General features: G+C 48.0%; 8 non-coding genes across 8 annotated transcripts; 3 read left to right on the top strand and 5 right to left on the bottom strand.

Annotated features, from left to right (window-relative positions):
• The first annotated feature begins 940 nt into the window (after positions 1–940).
• Positions 941–1059, top strand: LOC138227348 (5S ribosomal RNA). The gene has a single exon (XR_011184934.1). It is a non-coding gene; the product is annotated as a 5S ribosomal RNA (ribosomal RNA).
• A 3781-nt stretch (positions 1060–4840) lies between these two features.
• On the bottom strand, positions 4841–4982 carry LOC138227357 (U4 spliceosomal RNA). Its single transcript, XR_011184942.1, has one exon. It is a non-coding gene; the product is annotated as a U4 spliceosomal RNA (small nuclear RNA).
• Positions 4983–6312: 1330 nt separating this feature from the next.
• On the bottom strand, positions 6313–6454 carry LOC138227355 (U4 spliceosomal RNA). The gene has a single exon (XR_011184940.1). It is a non-coding gene; the product is annotated as a U4 spliceosomal RNA (small nuclear RNA).
• Positions 6455–6683: 229 nt separating this feature from the next.
• On the bottom strand, positions 6684–6802 carry LOC138227359 (U5 spliceosomal RNA). The gene has a single exon (XR_011184944.1). It is a non-coding gene; the product is annotated as a U5 spliceosomal RNA (small nuclear RNA).
• Positions 6803–12720: 5918 nt separating this feature from the next.
• LOC138227358 (U4 spliceosomal RNA) lies at positions 12721–12862 on the bottom strand. Its single transcript, XR_011184943.1, has one exon. It is a non-coding gene; the product is annotated as a U4 spliceosomal RNA (small nuclear RNA).
• A 1379-nt stretch (positions 12863–14241) lies between these two features.
• On the bottom strand, positions 14242–14315 carry trnat-agu (transfer RNA threonine (anticodon AGU)). Its single transcript has one exon. It is a non-coding gene; the product is annotated as a tRNA-Thr (tRNA).
• Positions 14316–16688: 2373 nt separating this feature from the next.
• trnah-gug (transfer RNA histidin (anticodon GUG)) lies at positions 16689–16760 on the top strand. The gene has a single exon. It is a non-coding gene; the product is annotated as a tRNA-His (tRNA).
• A 2084-nt stretch (positions 16761–18844) lies between these two features.
• trnam-cau (transfer RNA methionine (anticodon CAU)) lies at positions 18845–18917 on the top strand. The gene has a single exon. It is a non-coding gene; the product is annotated as a tRNA-Met (tRNA).
• Positions 18918–20543: the final 1626 nt, after the last annotated feature.

Genomic DNA, 20543 nt, shown 5'->3' with positions numbered 1-20543 from the left:
CTTGTATCGTTTCTCCCCGGTGACTAGATCTGGCCCTGCGACTCTCGACTGGGCTCACCCCCGGGGCAGCCCAGCAGGTGTGAGCCTGGCCGGCACCCGGATGGGAGATTCCACCCCGGAAAAGCTCCGGTTGCTGCTGCTCCTGCAAGAGGTGTGACTGGGACCAGTAGGGAGCGCTCACCCTGCGGGCTGTGTGGCTCTCTTACGCCCCAGCCTCCTGATGGCGACACTCTGCTGCACAAACAGGCGCCGTCCTTCGGGGGAGGCGTCAAACCGAGGTCCCGACCCTCCTTGGCCATTAGGAAACCCCAGGGCGTCTCTCAAAAAGAGACGCCGGGGGTGTCCCTCTGGTGTTAGTGCTCCCCTTTACCCATCAGTCGGGGTCTCCTCCTAATCCCCGTCTCACCTGTAACAATCAATGACGAGGCCCCCCTGTCCGTGAGATTTAGTACTCGCGCAAGAGACCGGGGGCAGAGCGCGAACGCGGTCCCCCGCCCCCCACAAAGTGCGCGCTCCGGGTTCCCTCTCGGGGCCCTGCAACACAGCGGAAGGGCAGCGAGAAGGAGCCTCTTGCTCTGACGCCGCAAGGCCACAAGAGGGCGGAGGCGCCGCGCGCCCGGCCGACATGTTGGACCGGTGCGCTTTACGTGCTGAAATAAACACGCGAAAGCCCCGAAATGTTTCCAGAGTGCTGTGCACTGGAGGTTTTTGTCTGGTGAAGACTTGCCTGGTGCTCCTCCGTGCAGATTGTTTGTCCTCCTCCAGTGCGGGACGAGCCAACACAAGGGAGCGCATTCGCCAACATCCAGGCACGCAATGCGATTTGGAAAGCAGCTCCTTTCCAAAGAGTTGCACACGAACGATCCTTCAGTCCCGCTCGGGGGGCACGGAACCCCCGCCACACACAGCTTCAAGTAGCGAGTCAGGCGCCAGGGCTTTCGCTTACGGCCACACCACCCTGAACACGCCCGATCTCGTCTGATCTCGGAAGCTAAGCAGCGTCGGGCCTGGTTAGTACTTGGATGGGAGACTGCCTGGGAATACCAGGTGCTGTAAGCTTTTGCTCTCCCGGCCAGCAGGGGTCGCCGTTGGTGCCGTAGGCTTTGGGAGGAAAACCTGCAGGATGGAAAGGTGATCTATAGCCTCATCTCTAGAGATGTTTTGTTGCTGTGGCATGTGTGTGACCCATATTCAAAAAAAAATACCCGTCTGTAAAACGAATATCGAAGCTGCCTCTAAATCTGCAAATGAAGATGAGTCGATAAACCACTCGTTTTTCGTATAACTAGACATATATTCATTTGTTACCGATTTCATTCATTGAGCACGGATACAATAGAGGTACAGCCATTCACTGTTTGACATGTCTGCACTGGTACAGAACCGAGCAATCAGAAAACGGGTGAAACTGTCTTTAGACTCAGCATACAGTAACCACTCGGCCACCTCGTCTAGGAAACTGGGCTGTCCTGACATGGGTTGGCGCACTCCAGTTGATCTTTTTCTTTTTTTTCCCTCATACTCGAGGGTCATTTTCCTGTTCCACATGCGATTTCAACATTTTCCTTGGGAGATGTCAAGCCAGCAAGCCACTGCTGTGGTTCAGTGGCCAGTGTGGAGTTCAGTGGCCCTGTTGTACACAGAAAGCACATTGAGCTCCTTGGACATGAAAAGTTCCAGATAAAAGCCATTTGTCATCCTTTCTCTTGGTGTCGATGTTGCTATTGTATGTAAAGGTGGCAACTTGCTCAGCGAGCAGGCGGAGCACACACCGAATGCAGATGTGTCTGAGTGGCGTGTCCAAGTGGCTGCAAAAGGACAGCACTCCCGGGGCGCCGTGGCTTAGTTGGTTAAAGCGCCTGTCTAGTAAACAGAAAATCCTGGGTCCGAATCCCAGCGGTGCCTTTTTTTGTTCTGTGTTCTCGAACAGAACTGGTCATTATGGACAACCGCATACGTCTAGACTTAATTAAATGCAAGTATTCATTTCCTGTCTTGAACGACTTGTTTTTCTTAAAATGGATGCAACTTGCAAAACATGAAATACAAACCTCGCTAATCAGCGCTCGCGGCTGGCAAAAAAAAAAAGAAGTCAGTAATGTTTTTTTCTTTAACCTTAAGCCTGCTAATGGAGAAGAACCTAGTCGCCACATCACATACATCCGTTTCAACGATAAGAAGGTAACAACTATCCTCACTCCAGAGTAAATCTCACGTTGAGGGCATATTTTTTTCCACTTTACCATGAGTCGGGCTCAGCTGCACAGAGGCGAGAGCAGAGCAATGAGGTCAGGGGGATAGGGGAGTCACACGCTGGCGGTTTGAACACGCGGAAGATCACTGAGGGATCCACAGTATGTGGACCCTCCGTGCGCCATCATTCCACACTCCAGACTCTGAATCCTGCCATCCGAGTTAAGATCTCGGCGGAACCTGAGGCGCAGTTCTTTCTTAAAACGTAATCTGGTGAGCATTTCTAGAATCGTAATTGTATAGATGCAGCCTTTAATATGTTGCTAGGTTAAAATTTATGACTTCTTGAACTTCAGTAGGCAACTGCCCTCTTGATTTCGGATTTAATTTCTTTATTACAGGGGCGCTTTTATGATGACAGAGTCAAGTTCAGGTACTTTGCTTGATGGAGGAAGCTCATTTCGGACTCTGTGATCTTCTCACCTGGAAAGGTCTGCTGTACTACTACAAGAGAGAAGTAGAGTCTGGAGGAAGGGACAATTTTATGATGCTTTGGAAGGTAATGTTTTTTTTTTCTTCGAAATCGAAATGAATCAGAATATCAGTGCAAAAGACAAACTCTTGGTTTGGTTTAAAGAGATATGGTTTTAAAACAGACAAAATGTAGAAAACAGGTGTTTCTCACTTTTGGAAAAGAATGGACCGGGGGTAATATTTTACTAGTTGCAGTGCTAAGCTCACTGGGTTACAGCCCTGCAGTGTCACATGAGGGCCAGTGGTGCAATGGATAATGTGTCTGACTATGGATTAGGAGTTCGGAGGTTCGACTCTTGTCTGGCGCTGGTTGTTTTTAAACACATCAGCCTACTCCCTAAGTAGTCTGTGCTACTTACTGCATTGTAATCGTACCCAGTAAGAGATTTCCTTCATGTAAATGAACTGCACCTGACAGCTTTAGAAAAACACCTGGGCTCAGTACGGTGCTGAGAGCTCAAGTTGTGTAGAATGTAATAATTTAAGTAGAATAGATTCTAATAATATAATGATCCAGTGTGTTGCACTACTTCACTGCTTCACTGCTCTATGCCGTCTGGAAATAAATCCTCAGACAACTTACTGCCCTGGGCATGTACCAATAAATTACAGGAGCACATCTATATATCACTGCGTTGAAGCAGGAGACACAATCACTGCAAATACATCCTAAATACAGTGTTCCAGCACCTTTGACCTCATCCAGAACGTATCATTTCTTGAAAGGAATTGCTGTCCGAATGCACATCTGAATCCCAAACAGAATCTCTAGTAAAATACGATCATTTGTGAAACAGGTAAATGTCTCAGGGGCCCATTCCTCATTCTCAAGACACATGTATGCAGTACGTACATCATGCATTGAGCAATAGGGATTAAAGACACCACAGGTAAGGTTAGAAGACATTCTGACTATATTCTAAAATATTGGACTCATATTCTTATGATGGCAGACATGATGCTGTGTTTAAAACCGGGGTTAATGGACATTATATGACTGTCAATTCTGTTTTGTTTTGGAGACTCTTGGCTGCCTATGTGGTACAGTGCAGCGTGAAGAAAACATTTTCCAAAACTGTGTCAGCTCAAAAGTTGTAAGAAAATCTTTCCAGCTGCTTTAACTCTCTTCATTTTTGTCATTTAATTGTCTGTCGGCACTATGTAGCAGCGTTGCATGACAACCCATCTCACCACGGAAAGGAACCTAACAGCTTTTGTAAGAGAGGAGAAAAGGACCTGGCCCGTACGGGACTCGAACCCACAACCTTGGTGTTATTAGCTCTAACCAACTGAGCTAACCAGCCTCACGACAGCAATCCTCTCTGTGCTGCAAAAAATCGAACTCAGGGAATTTCTTTTGCCCTCCTTTGAATTGAAAGCCGTGTAATTCAGTGTACGGGCTTTCTCGTGCAGTTTTATAGTTCTTGTAACCCAAATCCTACACTGGCGTGAAGTGACCCCCCATTTCACAGCATTTTTCAGCTGATTTAAAATGTACCTAAAGGAGAAGCATTATTGAAGACCATCAATTACCAAGAGCTTTTGTCAAAGGTTTTGGTGGTCATTTTTAATGACCACAGAGCGCTGTGACCTCGGTTTTACATCTCATCCAAGAGACAGCGCCCTTTTACAACACAGCGTCTCCGTCACTATGCTGGGGCATTGGGACCCGCACAGACCTCAGGGTGAGCGCCCCCCCGCCGGCACCATTAACACCGCTTCCAGCTGGAAACTTTGTTTTTCCCTGTAGCTTACCCTCATCCGGGTACTGACCTGGCTCACACCTGCTTAGCTTCAGTGGGTTTTCAGTTGCGAGTTGCAAGGGGATGCAAGTGATGGAGCCGCTCGCTGCAAAAGCCACTGCTTTGGCTGGGAATCGAACCAGAGCCTCCCGCGTGAGAAGCGAGAATTCTACCACTGAACCAACAATGCTCAGTGCCCAGGCCTTCAAAAAAGACGCTTTTTTGGTACTCTGTTAAAAAAGCGTTGACATTACCTCTTTCAAAAGGCTTCACTTTCCTAGTCACATTCCAAGGCTCATTGAACCCGGGCTGTTTCCTCCAGCGGTATAGTATTGCAGTTAGACAGCACGATGCCTGCAAGACTATGTCACGCACTGACGAGACTGTCAAAAATTGCTTTCGACGATTGTATTGCAAACCGGCGGAAGCGGGGTATTGGGAAAAGTTTTCAACTAGCAATAATCGCGCCTCGGCTAAACCTCACAGGCTACGATACTGCCACTGCGCAAAGCTGACGGTTGCCAGGCAACCGCGGGGATCCTATGGAAATCGTTATCAATCGTCTCATGGCATGTCGTTGCTGTAACGCTTCATATTTGTCGTCTCCTTCTTCTAGCTTGAGGTTTTAAATAATTTCATGACAGACAAGGGCTCCGTCGGGAACAAAGGGCGTTGTGAGAAAACCGTTGCTTATTTTCAGCAGCAGAAATACAACCCTTTAAATACAAGATGACAGAACAATGACGAAGGGCATGCCGGGAGGAACTCATGCACTACAGAGGAAAGGGGGCGGGCACGTACAGTTCACATTCAAGCCACAAGTACTCTTCTCGGATGTTGCACAAACAAATCCTAACGTCCTGAAAGCATTGCAGCATGTTTGTGTCCCACTTCCCGTGGCTGCAGGACGACTGACACGAAGGGACAAACACAATCTGTGGCGTTTAGCGTGACATAGTCTTGCAGGCATCGTGCTGTCTCACTGCAATACTATACCGCTGGAGGAAACAGCCCGGGTTCGATGAGTCTTGGAATGTGACTAGGAAAGTGAAGCCTTTTGAAAGAGGTAAAGCACTGCACAACGGAATTGAGGGAGAATCTTACAGGGGATTCTGAGCGGTGTCTGCATACACGCAGTCCGATACGGGTGCTGAAAGCTTGAGCTACTCTCAATGTCATGCTGCCTTTCCTCAGAGTAAATCTGTTACATTGAAAGAATGCTTCTCGCAGGTTCAAAAAGGGACCCTTGTTAATTGGAGAAATCAATGATTTCGAATGAATTCTGTATGCGTTAAAAGACAGCTATACACAGAAAACATGCAGGACACTGCTCATGATGTTTCCCGAGCCGAAACACAGTGCGTTTTTCCAAGCCATCTGACAAAGCCCGCCCACTGAAAACTGCAGCAGATCGTGTAAAGACGTTCAACTTTGTAACTACTGCACGCACAGGAAGCAGAATACATTCCTCTTTTCAAACTGTCAAAGGTTTGCTTTGCGAACGCTGCAGGACATCGCACAATCTCTTTTGAACGGGGACAAACGATTTCTTATGGGGCGCAGTAAGTACAGACGTTTAAAAACCTCCACTCATGCCGACGATGCAGCATGAAGAAGCGCAACCTAACGTTTGACAGACAAAAGCCGGGCGCCGCTACGAGCAATATGAAATCAAACTGACAGCACATGGCGTTTCGCGCTGACTCAAAAGTGATCTCGACAGACGCTGTTCTCTGCATAACGCTGAAAGAGCTAAAGAGCGTTTCTGTTGAGACGTAACAAGCTTGTTTCTTTCTACCATGATGTTACCATGACAAAATCTGTCTTTAAACACCTTGCTCAGTCTCTGACGAGACTGTCAAAAATTGCTTTCGCCGATTGTATTGCAAACTGGCGGAAGCGGGGTATTGGGAAAAGTTTTCAACTAGCAATAATCGCGCCTCGGCTAAACCTCACAGGCTACGATACTGCCACTGCCCAAAGCTGACGGTTGCCAGGCAACCGCGGGGATCCTATGGAAATCGTTATCAATCGTCTCATGGCATGTCGTTGCTGTACGCTTCATATTTGCGGCCGGACACTTCCCGCCCCCCAAAGAAAAGAGCGCCAATCAGACAGGCGGAGACCGAGGACTCGCTGAGCAGACGGCCACAGTCGCCGTAATAAGAGCGATTGTGAGCGGTTTTGTTTTCTCTCTTTGACCAGCCCAGCTGCGCCCCACACCCGAAGGCAGGGAAGCACAAAAATTGTATGGAACTCATTCATGCTCCTCTCCATGGAAATCTTTAGTAAAAGGCAAAAGATTTGTACGAGATGAAGAGAAACCAGAGTGCGTGGCTCGACAGCTGCAGGAGCCCAGGCCGCCTTCAAGGCCTCTGCCCTGCCGGTCGTGGTTGGCAATGCACCTGGCCTTACAAACGAGCCAGTGGGGCCCGTTCAGCTCCGGGCTCAGCGCCTGCGGCTCTCGGCTTACCTGGCAGGGGAGATACCTTGATCAGCCTGTAGTTGGAGTAGTTGGATTGTTTTCTTGTTTTGTGGAAGCAGTGTTTGTTTTGCAGTTTGAGATGGCAACCTTTGGATCCCGCAAGAATGCTGTACGTTTTGAGCTTTTGGATGACCTCTTCATGGATCGTATGCAGTTCAGCAGAGAAGTGTTACAGAAGGAACTTGGCTTTGAACCTCGGCACTTGGATTTCATCTTCGCTCTCCCAGGTCAGAAAGCATTTGAGGTTGTTTTTGCTACCTATTCTCTGTTTGAACAATGTGTGGATGTGTTTGAGGCAAAAAGAGGGAAAGTTCCTGCCCTTGAGAAGATCAACTTGCAGCCTCTGACACAGAGAGAGAAGAAAACGGTGCATGTTGTTATGTTCTCGGAACTGGCAAAGACGGAGGACATTCACACCTGGCTTAAGCAGAACTGCACCGTCCACCATGGAACTGAGGTTAGAGATGTTGACGGTATAAAAACAGGAGCAAGGAAATTCGAGGTTCGCTTGCTACCGGACAATGTAAATGGAGGCTTAAGGCACCTGCCCTCTACAATCCGGCTGGGCGCCTGCAATGGCTATGTTTTTTATGTGGGACAACCAAAGGTGTGTCGGCGCTGTGGTGCTGTGGGACACCTGGCATCGTCCTGCACTGTGAAATGCTGCAAGACCTGTGGCAAACACGGACATTTAGCCTCTGACTGTTCAATGCTGCCAAAGTGCAATTTATGTGGCTCGGAAGGACACGTTTTTAAGAACTGCCCTCACGCCTACGCCAATAAACTCAATAAACTCATCGGCTGCACCCCTTTCCCCTCAGTGCTCCCAGGAGCTGGACTTGAGGAAAAGGAAAAATGACTCTGTTTTCTCCCCGAGCGAGGAGGAAGGAGAGCATGGCGATGGGGACAGCTGGAACCCCTCCACCCCTCCTTCTACCCCCTTCCTTGAAATGGACTCCGTGAATGCTTTTACTGCTGCCACCCTGATGAAGGCTCATTCAGAGGATGGCTGGCAGGAAATTGGGAAGAAGAAAAAAAAAAAGAAGAAGGTAACAGGTGAGACCAAAGAGAAATGTGTTTTGTAAAGACTGGTTCCACTTTCTTATGTAATATGGCTCTAAACATAATTTCTCTTAACACCAGAGGTATCAATGACAGAGTGAAATGCCAGTCTGTCTTTGATTACCTCCAGCAGAGAGAGGGAGATGTGTTGATGTTGCAGGAGTGTGCTTTAGCCTATCAAGAGAGGTATAAAAGCTTTGAAGATAGGTGGGATAAAGGGCCTTCTGTTTGGTCAGGGGACAATAACAACAGAGCCTCTTGCGTGGCCATTCTTTTCAAAGGATGGGCTGTCAAATTGAAAAGTATTCAGAGGGTCATAGATGGCAGGTTGCTGTGTGTGGATGTGGAATGGGGGACTGTTAACCTGCGGCTAATCAATGTGTATTGTCCTACTGACGTGGGAGGAAGGGTGGAGCTACTCAAGGCACTCTCCCCCCTATTGTTATGTAGCACAGACGTGATAGTGGGAGGGGATTTTAATTGTATCTTAGAGCACACAGACAGGCAGTCTAGCTCTCCGATAAAATTGGATTCCAGCTCACTGGCCCTGCATAACTTAGTTCAAGACTTTAAACTCTCAGACACATATAGATGTATATATCCCACAACAGCAGGATATACATGGTCAGGGAGGAATAGCAGCTCCAGAATTGACTATTGCTTTGTCTCAGAGAGAGTGAAAGTTGTTGGGGTCACTCTTCAGCCTGTCTTCTTCTCAGATCATCAGGCTTTAGGGTGTAGAGTGGAACTCCAGGGCGGGACTGTCTTTGGCCCAGGCCTCTGGAAACTCAACACAAAGCTGCTAGAGAACGAGGGGGTAGTATCCCGCTACAAGGAGAAACTATCACAGTGGCTGTCCTTGCAGTGTCTGTACGGGTCAGTAGGAGAGTGGTGGGAGGAGGTGAAGGTGAGGACAAAGGCCTTTTTCATGGCTGAGGGAAGGAAGGCTGCTGCCAGACGGAGAGGAGTGCTAGCCAGGAAACAGAGGCAGCTGCAGCGTCTCTACACGATGATGCACAGTGGCTTCGATGTGCTCGAGGATATCACCCTTTTAAAAAAGGACATCCGGAGCATAGCCGAAGAAAGTATTCGAGTGCAGTTCTTGGAAGAAAATGAGAAGTGTTCTCGCCTCTTTTTCAGGAAAGTGGTAGGCTCCAAGTCTGTCATGGAAAGTGTAGTTGATGAGGAGGGACGAGAGAGAACAGAGCCGAGTGCAATCCTCTCCTGCACTGAGGCCTTCTACTCAAGACTGCACAGCTCTACAGAGGTAAAGGATGAAGAAATTCATTTTTTTACCTCAAAGCTAGAAAACGTTTTGAGTGAAGAAGATAGGGAAGTACTTGAGAGGGATTTGACAGTAGAAGAGCTGAGACAGGCTATGGAGAGCTTACAGAAGAGGAAAACTCCGGGTGCTGACGGGCTCCCTAAAGAATTTTATTGCACCTTTTGGGATCTGCTTCAGGATCCGCTACTGCTCCTATTCGAGGAAAGCTATAAGACAGAATTGCTGCCTGACTCCTTAAGAGAAGGCACTATCTCTCTCTTGTTTAAGAAAGGAGCAAAGAATGACATAAAGAACTGGAGACCCCTCAGCCTGTTAGGCGTGGACACTAAGATCCTGTCCAAAGCCCTTTTCCTGCGCCTACAAAATGTAGTGGCCTCACTGGTAGGGAAAGAACAGACTTGTGGGATAGCAGGACGCCTGATGAGCGACAACCTGGCCTTGTTGAGGGATGTCTGTCTGTACTCAGAGGATCGCTCCCTCCTTCTGTGCATTTTAGGTGTAGACCTAGAAAAGGCCTTTGACCGCCTAAACCGGCAGTACTTAACTTCGGTACTTGAGCACATGAAGTTTGGCCCCATCATGAGAAAGTGGATTAACCTGCTGTACACAGGTAGCAACAGCAGAGTAATGGTTAATGGCAATAGATCACGCCCCTTTGAAGTCTGTTGTGAGGCAGGGCTGCCCATTATCCCCCTTGTTATTCATTTTGGCTATGGAGCCCTTAGCCTGTGCCTTGCGCCAGGATCAGGCCATTAATGGGATACCAGTACCTGGAAGTGGGGGAGGAGAGCTAAAGACATCTCTATACATGGATGACGTCACCCTGCTCCTCTCTGACAATGCCTCAATTAGCAGAGCTCTGCAGTGCTGTGATCGTTTCTCTTTGGCTTCCTCTGCAAAAATTAACAAATCTAAGAGCGAGATTTTTTATCAGAACTGGAGGGAGCCAAAAGAAGGACATGATCTCAGGCTGCAAGAGAAGAGAATTAAGGTCCTGGGGGTGTATTTTGGAGAAGAGATGGGAACAGTAAATTGGCAGAACAAATTGCCAATCTTAAACAAAAAACTGATGCAATGGAAGGACCGAGACCTCACCATGACAGGGAAGGTGCTGGTCATCAAAGCCGAGCTCTTGCCTGTCTTGAATTTTCTGGCTTCTACCTTCCCAATCCCACACCGTGTTGCGGCGGTGCTGAGGAGATTGATGTTTCAATTTCTATGGGGTGGGAAGCAGGAAAGACTCAGAAGGGAAATAATGTACAGGCCGCTACCCTCAGGGGGGAAGTCTGTCCCAGATATTGCTACGAAGCTGCTGTGCATTTTCCTGGCCTCTGTGCTGAGAGGCTTTGCAACAGCACCTGCAGCGCGTACCTGGACTTATTTTTCCAGGCTCTGGGTAGGTAGGGAGGTGTTCAGAGTGTGGGGTGTCAGACCCAAGCTGGATGTCCCACTCTCTGACACATGCCCTGCAATTTATGGGACAGTTAAAAGTTTTCTAAGATCTCACACAATTGGCCATATTCCCCTCCAAGATGTCAGCGTCCAAAAACTGGAAGATTTCTTTGCACCCCAGAACAATAGGCAGACCCCTGTGGGCATTTTAACATCAGCCCAAACAAGGAAGGTGTGGAAACACACATCCTCTAAGTTTCTGTGCAACATTCACAGAGATTTAGCCTGGAGTGTCGTCGACCAGTGCTTACCAGTACGAACTTTCTTGTACCGTATGGTCCTCACACCCAGCCCTCGCTGCGTTAGGGTGGGCTGCGGCGAGGAGGAGACTGTGACCCATCTCCTGTGGTCCTGCTTTTTTGCTAAGGCCTTCTGGGCACAGTTTGAAGATTGGTTGCAAGCTCTCTCGCCCCAATTTACCCTGACCGCTGCTTTCGTCATATACGGCATCTCTCCTGTCAAACTTCCTCCTGACGTGTTTGACAGGATCTGGGCCATGGTGAACAGTGGGAAAGACGCCCTGTGGAGAGTGAGGAACATGGGGCTGTTCAAAGGCATCGAGGTCCCAGTCAAGGCAGCAGGTAGCCTGGCCCTGTTCATCACCCGAGAGAACTATTACCTCAGAGATCTGTGGAGAGAAGGGAGGGAGGAAGCAGAAAATCTGTGGGAAATAGAGGGCATAGGTCAATATCTCAAGAAACTGTGAAAAACACTATCATGTTTAAGTAAAGAATGTGATTTGCTTCAGAAAAAAGAAATTGTTGCTATGTAACTCGTACCGTGTCAAAATGTAATAAGATGTGATCATATATACTGTTTTAAGTATGTATATTAATGTAAAGCATTTGTGATGCCCTGTATTTTATTGTGAAAAGGAAATAAAAGTTCTTAAAAATCGAAATCGCTGGAGGAAACAGTCCATCTGGCCATGAAACTCATTTGAACGTCTAGCTACAGCAACTAACAATATCATGATTTATTCAGGATGTGTGGAATCAGCACGTCCCGGAGACAGCTTCCGAAATCGTGAGCATTCTCTGGTGGTGTCCTGCAGGGCGCCTGCGGGTGTGAGTTGGTGGTATAGTGTTGAGCATAGCTGCCTTCCAAGCAATTGACCCGGGTTCGATTCCTGGCCAACGCAGTGGCGGTTGGTTTCAAATGCTGTCATGAGCCTTGGATTATGAATAGGAAAGCGAAGCCTTTTGAAAGAGCTAAAGCACTGCAAAACGGAATTGAAGGAGAATCTTACAGGGGATTCTGAGCGGTGTCTGCATACACGCAGTCCGATACGGGTGCTGAAAGCTTGAGCTACTCTCAATGTCATGCTGCCTTTCCCCGGAGTAAATCTGTTACATTGAAGGAATGCTTCTCGCAGGTTCAAAAGGGACCCTTGTTAATTGGAGAAATCAATGATTTCTAATGAATTCTGTATGCGTTAAAAGACAGCTATACACAGAAAACATGCAGGACACTGCCCATGATGTTTCCCGAGCCGACAAAGCTGACAAAGCTCGCCCACTGAAAACTGCAGCAGATCGTGTAAAGACGTTCAACTTTGTAACTACTGCACGCACAGGAAGCAGAATACATTCCTCTTTTCAAACTGTCAAAGGTTTGCTTTGCGAACGCTGCAGGACATCGCACAATCTCTTTTGAACGGGGACAAACGATTTCTTATGGGGCGCAGTAAGTACAGACGTTTAAAAAGCTCCACTCATGCCGACGATGCAGCATGAAGAAGCGCAACCTAACGTTTGACAGACAAAAGCCGGGCGCCGCTACGAGCAATATGAAATCAAACTGACAGCACACGGCGTTTCGCGCTGACTCAAAAGTGATCTCGACAGACGCTGTTCTCTGCATAACGCTGAAAGAGCTAAAGAGCGTTTCTGTTGAGACGTAACAAGCTCGTTTCTTTCTACCATGATGTCACCATGACCAAATCTGTCTTTAAACACCTTGCTCAGTCTCTGACGAGATTGTCAAAAATTGCTTTCGCCGATTGTATTGCAAACCGGCGGAAGCGGGGTATTGGGAAAAGTTTTCAACTAGCAATAATCGTGCGTGCTAATTAGAACAACAGCAACGCTGAGCTCTCAGCACCGTACTGAGCCCAGGTGTTTTTCTAAAGCTGTCAGGTGCAGTTCATTTATATGAAGGAAATATCTTACTGGGTACGATTACAATGCAGTAAGTAGCACAAGCTACTTGGGGAGTAGCCCGATGTGTTTTAAAACGACCCGAGCCAGGCAGGAGTCGAACCTACGATCTCCTAATCCGTAGTTAGATGCGTTATCCATTGCGCCACTGTCCCTGGTATAACACTACAGCACTGTAACCCAGTGATCTCAGCCCTGCAACTAGTAAAATATTACCCCCGGTCCATTCTTTTCCAAAAGTGAGAACCACCTGTTTTCTACATTTTGTCTGTTTTAAAACCATATCTCTTTAAACCAAACCAAGAGTTTGTCTTTTGCACTGATATTCTGATTCATTTCGATTTCAAAGAAAAAAAAAACATTACCTTCCAAAGCATCATAAAATTGTCCCTTCTTCCAGACTCTACTTCTCTCTTGTAGTAGTACAGTAGACCTTTCCAGGTGAGCAGATCACAGAGTCCGAAATGAGCTTCCTCCATCAAGCAAAGTACCTGAACATGACTCTGTCTTCATAAAAGCGACCCTGTAATAAAGAAATTAAATCCGAAATCAAGAGGGCAGTTGCCTACTGAAGTTCAAGAAGTCATCCATTTTAACCTAGCAACACATTAAAGGCTGCATCTATACAAGTACGATTCTAGAAATGCTCACCAGATTACGTTTTAAGAAGGAACTGTGCCTCAGGTTCCGCCGAGATCTTAACTCGGATGGCAGGATTCAGAGTCCGGAGTGTGGACTGATGGCGCACGGAGGGTCCATATACTGTGGATCCCTCAGTGATCTTCCGCGTGTTCAAACCGCCAGCGTGTGACTCCCCTGTCCCTGTGACCTCATTGCTCTGCTCTCGCCTCTGTGCAGCCGAGCCCGACTCATGGTAAAGTGGAAAAAAATATGCCCTCAACGTGAGATTTACTCTGGAGCAAGGATAGATGTTACCTTTTTATCGTTGAATAGGATGTATGTGATGTGGCGACTAGGTTCAATTTTGTATCCTCTTTAAAAGATTAAGGACTGGGGTGAGCGTGATTTACCACCCTATCAGCTAAGGACCCGACATGCGCACCGTTTAAGCTGCATAGACTCGGTCGTTTAACTCTTCTCCATTAGCAGGGTTAAGGTTAAAGAAAAAAAACATTGCTGACTTATTTTTTTTTTTGCCAGCCGCTAGCGCTGATTAGCAAGGTTTGTATTTCATGTTTTGCAAGTTGCATCCATTTTAAGAAGAACAAGTCGCGTTAAAGACAGGAAATGAATACTTGCATTTAATTAAGTCTAGTCGTAAGCGGTTGTCCATAATGACCAGTAGTGTTCGAGAAGACAGAACAAAGAAGGCACCGCTGGGATTCGGACCCAGGATCTCCTGTTTACTAGGCAGGCGCTTTAACCAACTAAGCCACAGCGCCCCGGGAGTGTTGTCCTTTTGCAGCCACTTGGACACACCTTTAGAAAAACATTTTGTTAACAGGCATTCTGCCTCAGCCTAAACACCTATAGCTTGCAAAGCGCATGCTATTAGACAGGCACCTCTGCAAGACCTTAAGAGTCTCTTAAACTAGTGATAGTAAGGTGTTCCCAATGGGTGATGTTCGGCTTTCAAATCATCTGTCCGTGGAAGCGCCGAGATGCAGCTGTTTAAGGCTTAGAAGCAGCTGACTGTTTCACTACCTAGCTGATCACTGTCAGTCAGGGAGCTTAGAGGTGAAAAGCCTGTCTGAGAGACAATTCGCTGTCGATCAGTTCAATATGTTCCGTACCAGCTCGGCGCACCCGAGATCATCTTGGTAGCCGTGTAGCTCAGATGAGTGAGAGCGTGTGTGTGTGTGTGTGTGTACCACCGTGATTGGATGCCGGCCCTTCTCAGGTCACAGTAAACCTTCTGCTCAAAAAAAGTGAGGTAAAACCTCACTCTGCACAGTAAAACCTAAAAAAAGTGAGGTTTTATTTAATCTCTGACCAAGGGAAACGTTTCATTTTTTCAAAGAAATGTTTGTTAAAAAATAAAGTCATAGTTCCATGGGATTCAATCATAGACCGTGTGACATGGAAGTCAGAAACCTAACCCACTAAAGCACTACAGAAACATTATCGACAGACAATGTACAGCGTGTACTATTCTTGTGTTGCAGTACATGAATATAATTATATTGTTATTAATTTCTAATTTATAACTTTATTAACTTTATAAATTAACTTTATAAATTTATTAACGTTATTAATTAATTTCATGACGCACAGACAGAGCGTGGGGAGCCGCCGCCTGCAAACACGGCTCCAGGCAGGACTCCACTCCGCAGGAGCCGCAGAGCAGAGGAGATGGGGGCAGCTTAGCTCCTGTGCAGAGACCTGAGCTGTTGTTGCTGCGGATGCTGTCTTTTCTGCACTCGGGGTAGGAGTGAATGTTGAGTTGCCCTTAGAAATGAAGCAGAGCACTTCAACGACACGGGTGTGTGTGTGTGCGCCCTGGTGATTCTGGGAGACAGATCGAACCTGGGCTAAAAGAGAGGGGGCTTAGCCCTCTTCCATTTACTAGTTCAAAGTTGTACAACCCATTTGTATCTGCTAGGCGGCGCAGTCGTCGTGCACAAAGAACGCTTTGAAAAGCGTCAAAGGCAAGTCATTCTGAGTTGGTCGTTTGTGTTTTCCGTTCAGACGTGAAATGCTGAAATGATCTCTCGGCTCCTCGGTTGTCATTTCTGCTCCGTAAAGGAATCACAGCACGCGTCGGCTTCCAGCACGGTTGGTCGGGACACGATGCCGGGGGTCGGAGAGAGCGATGTCTTCCTCGTTAGTATAGGACCTGTCACCTGTCCCCACCTGTCACGCGGGAGACCGGGGTACATCAGGACGCGCATTGAAGTGAAAGCAGGATGCGCTGCGACATGCACTGTGCAGATCCCGCCACACTAAGAGGTGAGTGGGTCTGTTCGATCACAGCGTTAGGCGAATCCCCAATCCCCTTTTGTGCGTGGCGACAAAAGAAGTCTGAAGTCTGTTTCCACCCGGGGACCTTTCGCGTGTGAGGCGAACGTGATAACCACTACACTACGGAAACAGTGGTAAGATGTGCCCAGCGGCCCAGTGCTGAGCTTCGCCAATGCGATTCAGCGGCTTCCAGTGCCTTTATTGGAGTGCGCTGATGGACCGTGCTCTCTCTCCAGAGACCAGCACGCCTGTCATGGACGGAGCAGGAAAGGCGGCGCCACATTCTACAGCCCTCTCCACGCAATCGACGAAATCGGGCTACTGAAGTGGAGATAATCGCCTCTCCAGAAAGTGCAAATATCATCTTGGAGAGTATAAATCCTATTGCCGAAGGTCAGCCCTGTCTACCAGAGTAACCCTCCCACCTCCTGCAGCGGTGGTCAGCTCGTCTCACACGCGAGAAGTTTCGGCTGGAAACAAGCACCCCCTCTTCTCGCACGTTTTGCACGTTTGAGTAGTTTTAATGTGGCTCCTTCGTACACAGTGCTGATCTTTTGGAAAGCAGGAGGCAAAACTGACACGTTCCCATACCAAAGTCGAACCCGGGCCGCCTGGGTGAAAACCAGGAATCCTAACCGCTAGACCATATAGGAGCGCACAACCCTGCTGTTCCGGGCATCATGCAAGCAAACTATAGAAATATGAGAAAACACGCAAGAGAGTTGTCACTCAGAGTGTCGAAGGGTCGATGTATACTGGGACTCAGTTGAAATGCAATGTCAGGACTTTTCCGAATTATGTCACATGAAGAGAGCACAGCCTTTTCCGCCCTGCCACGTGTGTATCGGTAACTCGCCGTGATTGTATAGTGGTCAGTACTTTGCGTTGTGGCCGCAACAACCCCGGTTCGAATCCGGGTCACGGCAGAATAGGGGCGTCTGCTTTGACTACTTGCACGAATGAAGGCAAAAAAAAGCCAATCGATGTGAACGAACGGCGCTTTACAGAGGAGTACTGCCTGACTGGATCGTTGATGAACGACAGAGGCCACTCCGACCTCTTCTCGGGTTTCTTCAATGACTTACTAAGGATCTTCTTCACATTCGCCCATGCAGGGGAAGCCAGTTACACCAAAGCAAACGCAGGAAAGTGCAATTCAAGCAGAGACCAGGAGGGACTTGTTTACACCGAGAGTGGTCGGAGAATGGAACAATGCGCCCAGCCCTGTTGCTGGAGCCGATTCTTGATGAGATCTTGGGCTCACTAAGAAGCCCCCGCTGGATGCTAATCTTTCTGTTGTTCTTGCAGGTCCTGCGCTGCTTTTGAGCCGACAGAGCTCGTCCTGGTCTGTCGGCACAGCCCAATTGCAAATGATCGGCTCCGCGTACAGAAGGAACGTGCGTTTGGTACAAGAGTGCATGAAGGCACGGGAAATACATTGGGAACAAATGACCGGTCGCTCAATACCTCTGTGAAGTACAGGAGCATGCAAAACGTGGCTGTTTCCGCCCGGTCTCGAACCGGGGGACTTTTCGCGTGTTATGCGAACGTGATAGCCGCTACACTACGGAAACCTGCAGGGACAGCTGCTGGTGTCTCGCTTGCGTTTCGGGCTGAAAAAGGGAAGCGTCACTTTAGGCAGGGGGCGCTGGAGAGAGGAACAAAGGGCGCGATGAAACAAAATGCCGAAACCCGGGATCGAGCCAGGGACCTTTAGAACATACTCTCACGAATCGTTAGAATACGTGCGTTTGATCATCAATTGCGTAACAACCACATTCGTTCGACTTGAGCCATCAAGCTCATAGTTTTCAAATCTTGAAAGCTGTCATTGAGCACATCATAGTGTGCAGTACGCCCCGTAACTTGCGCACTTCAACAGAAAGAAGAGCAGACAGCTCCATAAATATGCGAGGCGCAGAGAGTGCAAGGCGAGCCGCACACGTTTCGGTGGCTGAGAGAGGGCAGTTTTTGCTTCTGCATTTCCCAAGTAAGGACGCATGACAACAAGCGATCGCGGTGCTCATTTACGACATAGTGGTGATGAGTTTTCAGTACGTGTTCTTTTGAACGAGCAATGAGGTTGCTGCCTTGGACAGCTGACTGCACGCTCTCATTGTGCCACGTGATGAGTATTCACCAGGCTCGTTCAGTCATTAGTCACATTCCATCGTTTGCCATAAGCAGATGCTGCAAGGTGATGTGGATATCAGTTCCCAGTCTTGTGGACGAGGACAAAAAGAGCACACAAGGGCTCATCCGTGAGTTGAACCCAGGACCCCCCACACCCTAAGCGAGAATCATACCCCTAAACCAATGAGCCACGGCAGCACTTTCCATTTTATTCTGTCAGCGAGCTTGAGGACGGGGGAGAGGTGTCATTCGCTCATCCAGTCAGACCTTCATCAATAAGTCAAGAAAGCCGCAATTACATGACTGCCTTGCAGACGAAGGGCAGTGAACTGCACCCGGTAAGAGGGGAACAAGCGGCACTAGGCGACACCGAGGCATGAGCCCCAGCGAGGGGGGTTAGCTTGCATGGTACAGCGCTTGCTTTGCATGCGAGAGGTAGCGGTATCATTTCCCACGTCCTCCAGGTGTGTGCTTAGAGCTTGATGTGCCGAAAGGTGTCCTTTAGCCTGCGGTCACGCCTTGCATGGAGAGCGTCATGCAGCTGTCAATCATTTCGCAGCCACGCTCCCTCTTCATCTTCTCTCTGCCTTAAGCGTCTCCGCCACTCTCTCTTGACATTTCATGTCAGCATGTCAGAAGTCCGAGTGACGTTTTTAATGGCTGAGTGAGGGCACGATGCTGAAGCGGAGAGGCCACTTCAGCCAGAGAGACTTGTGCTAGGTGAGATCTGAAAAACGGACTCGCAACAGAAACAGACCAAAAAAGTATCGGTGAGATCAAAAGGCAAATGCAACATCCAGCAGAGGGCGTCTAAAGATTGGGGAACGGGCGACTGAAATCCATATGAGGCAAACTTTCCGGCTGTGCACTGCAGCTGGCCTCGTTGGCGTAGTTGGTAGCGCGTCAGTCTCATCATCTGAAGGTCCTGAGTTTGATCCTCACACGGGGCAGGGCTGCTTCCTCTCTTGCTCTTTTCAAACACTTGCGGCAACTGTTCGCTCATAACCACGTCTGGAATGCGTGACCTTTACACGGGGGAGAAGCAACGCCGCATCCCTTTTCTAAAGAACATTCACATTCAGAAATAAGTCAAGAAATTTGCCATTACTTTTGCTGTCAGCCTGCCCATGTTGCCAAAGAAAGATTCACTCGGCGTCAACATGACAGAACAGCGATCACTTGAAAACACTGTTCCACACTCCGTAAGCAAGAACTTCAGTGTTTGCAGTCACCCGATATGCCGATAGTCAAAGGAGCACAAAACACGAAGCGTCAAAAGACAAGATGAGTTGATGGAAAGAGCGTTGAATTGATGAGCACAAAAGTTCAGCTCGTACAATAGGCAACAAAGGTCCCGGCGTCATCATCGCACTTGAAAGGACTGCCTTGCAGACTAAGGTCAGCGGGAGGTTGCTGTTTTGAGATGGAGGCATTGGGATGGTGGGCCGAGATCTATTCTTCTTAAGGAATTCTTCATCGTGAAAGATCGGTCCACAGGTCATCCAAAGAACTTACAAATTTTTGGGACTCAGGGAATCATGTGCTTCCGGAAGGGAGTGAAGTGCTCAAACACATGACATGCCCCCTTGATCTCACATGCACAATTCTGCTGCAACATGCACAGCTACCGTCCACACCAGGCAGTGGGGCTTCAGCAGAATTTGCTACGCCACCTGCAATTACAAATCCAGCTGCACACATATACATGGCCCTTCTGTCCTTTTCAGGATCTCAAAAAAAAGCATAGAGTGGTTTTCCTGCAACCTGATTGACCGCATCTCCCTCAGAATGTGCCCCGTTGCATTCATTGCTGAAGCAGGACGGAGGCTAACGGGCATGCCAGAACAGTTAGGCTCAGCGATCTCTCCAAAATATTGTGGTTGTAGTGGAAGAAATATGGTTTAAATTGTACCTTGGTATTTCAAACTCTCTCTAGAATGTTATCCATTTCTATTTTATTTTGACAGGAACTGGCTAATGACACTAGATGAAAAGAGAAGAAAGAAAACACAACGTTTCGGCCGTGGAGCCTTCTTCAGGTGTGAGGGCTCCACAGCTGAAATGTTGTGTTTTCTTTCTTCTCTTTTAAGCATGGAATAGACCTATTACTTGTTCCTTTGCAGCCTACGCATGCTGACACAGCTCCCCACCCGAACTGCTAATGATGCCTGGTAGTTTGTGGTACTTGGGTATTGTCTTATGTTTGCTCAAACTGCATATGTGTGATTGCATATTTTTGGGTATTTTCATATGTCAATATTTAATTCACTGACATTCCTGTTTGCTTGGAAGAAAGGTAGATTGGATTTGGCACAGGACGCCTGCCCATATTTGTTGATCATTGTTGGGCTGGAAAAACAATGATAAAAAGTGTATGAAAAAGCTCTCTCCAATATTTCCCTTCTCTTCGCCATGGTTACACTGCCCATTCTTTCCATCTTTTGTCCTTCTACAAAGATTCCAGGGCTCTTTTTCCACCATAATATCAGAATTTTTTTTTTCTCTTTTAAAGGCTGTAGGTGGGGTGTGATGGACTGTACCACTATCATAGAAGATTTTTTCAGGACACATCGCAG

This window comes from Lepisosteus oculatus, unplaced genomic scaffold (genome assembly GCF_040954835.1).
Source record: "Lepisosteus oculatus isolate fLepOcu1 unplaced genomic scaffold, fLepOcu1.hap2 HAP2_SCAFFOLD_347, whole genome shotgun sequence".
Taxonomy (NCBI): Eukaryota; Metazoa; Chordata; class Actinopteri; order Semionotiformes; family Lepisosteidae; genus Lepisosteus; species Lepisosteus oculatus.
This window is presented reverse-complemented; position numbering and strand designations above follow the sequence as displayed.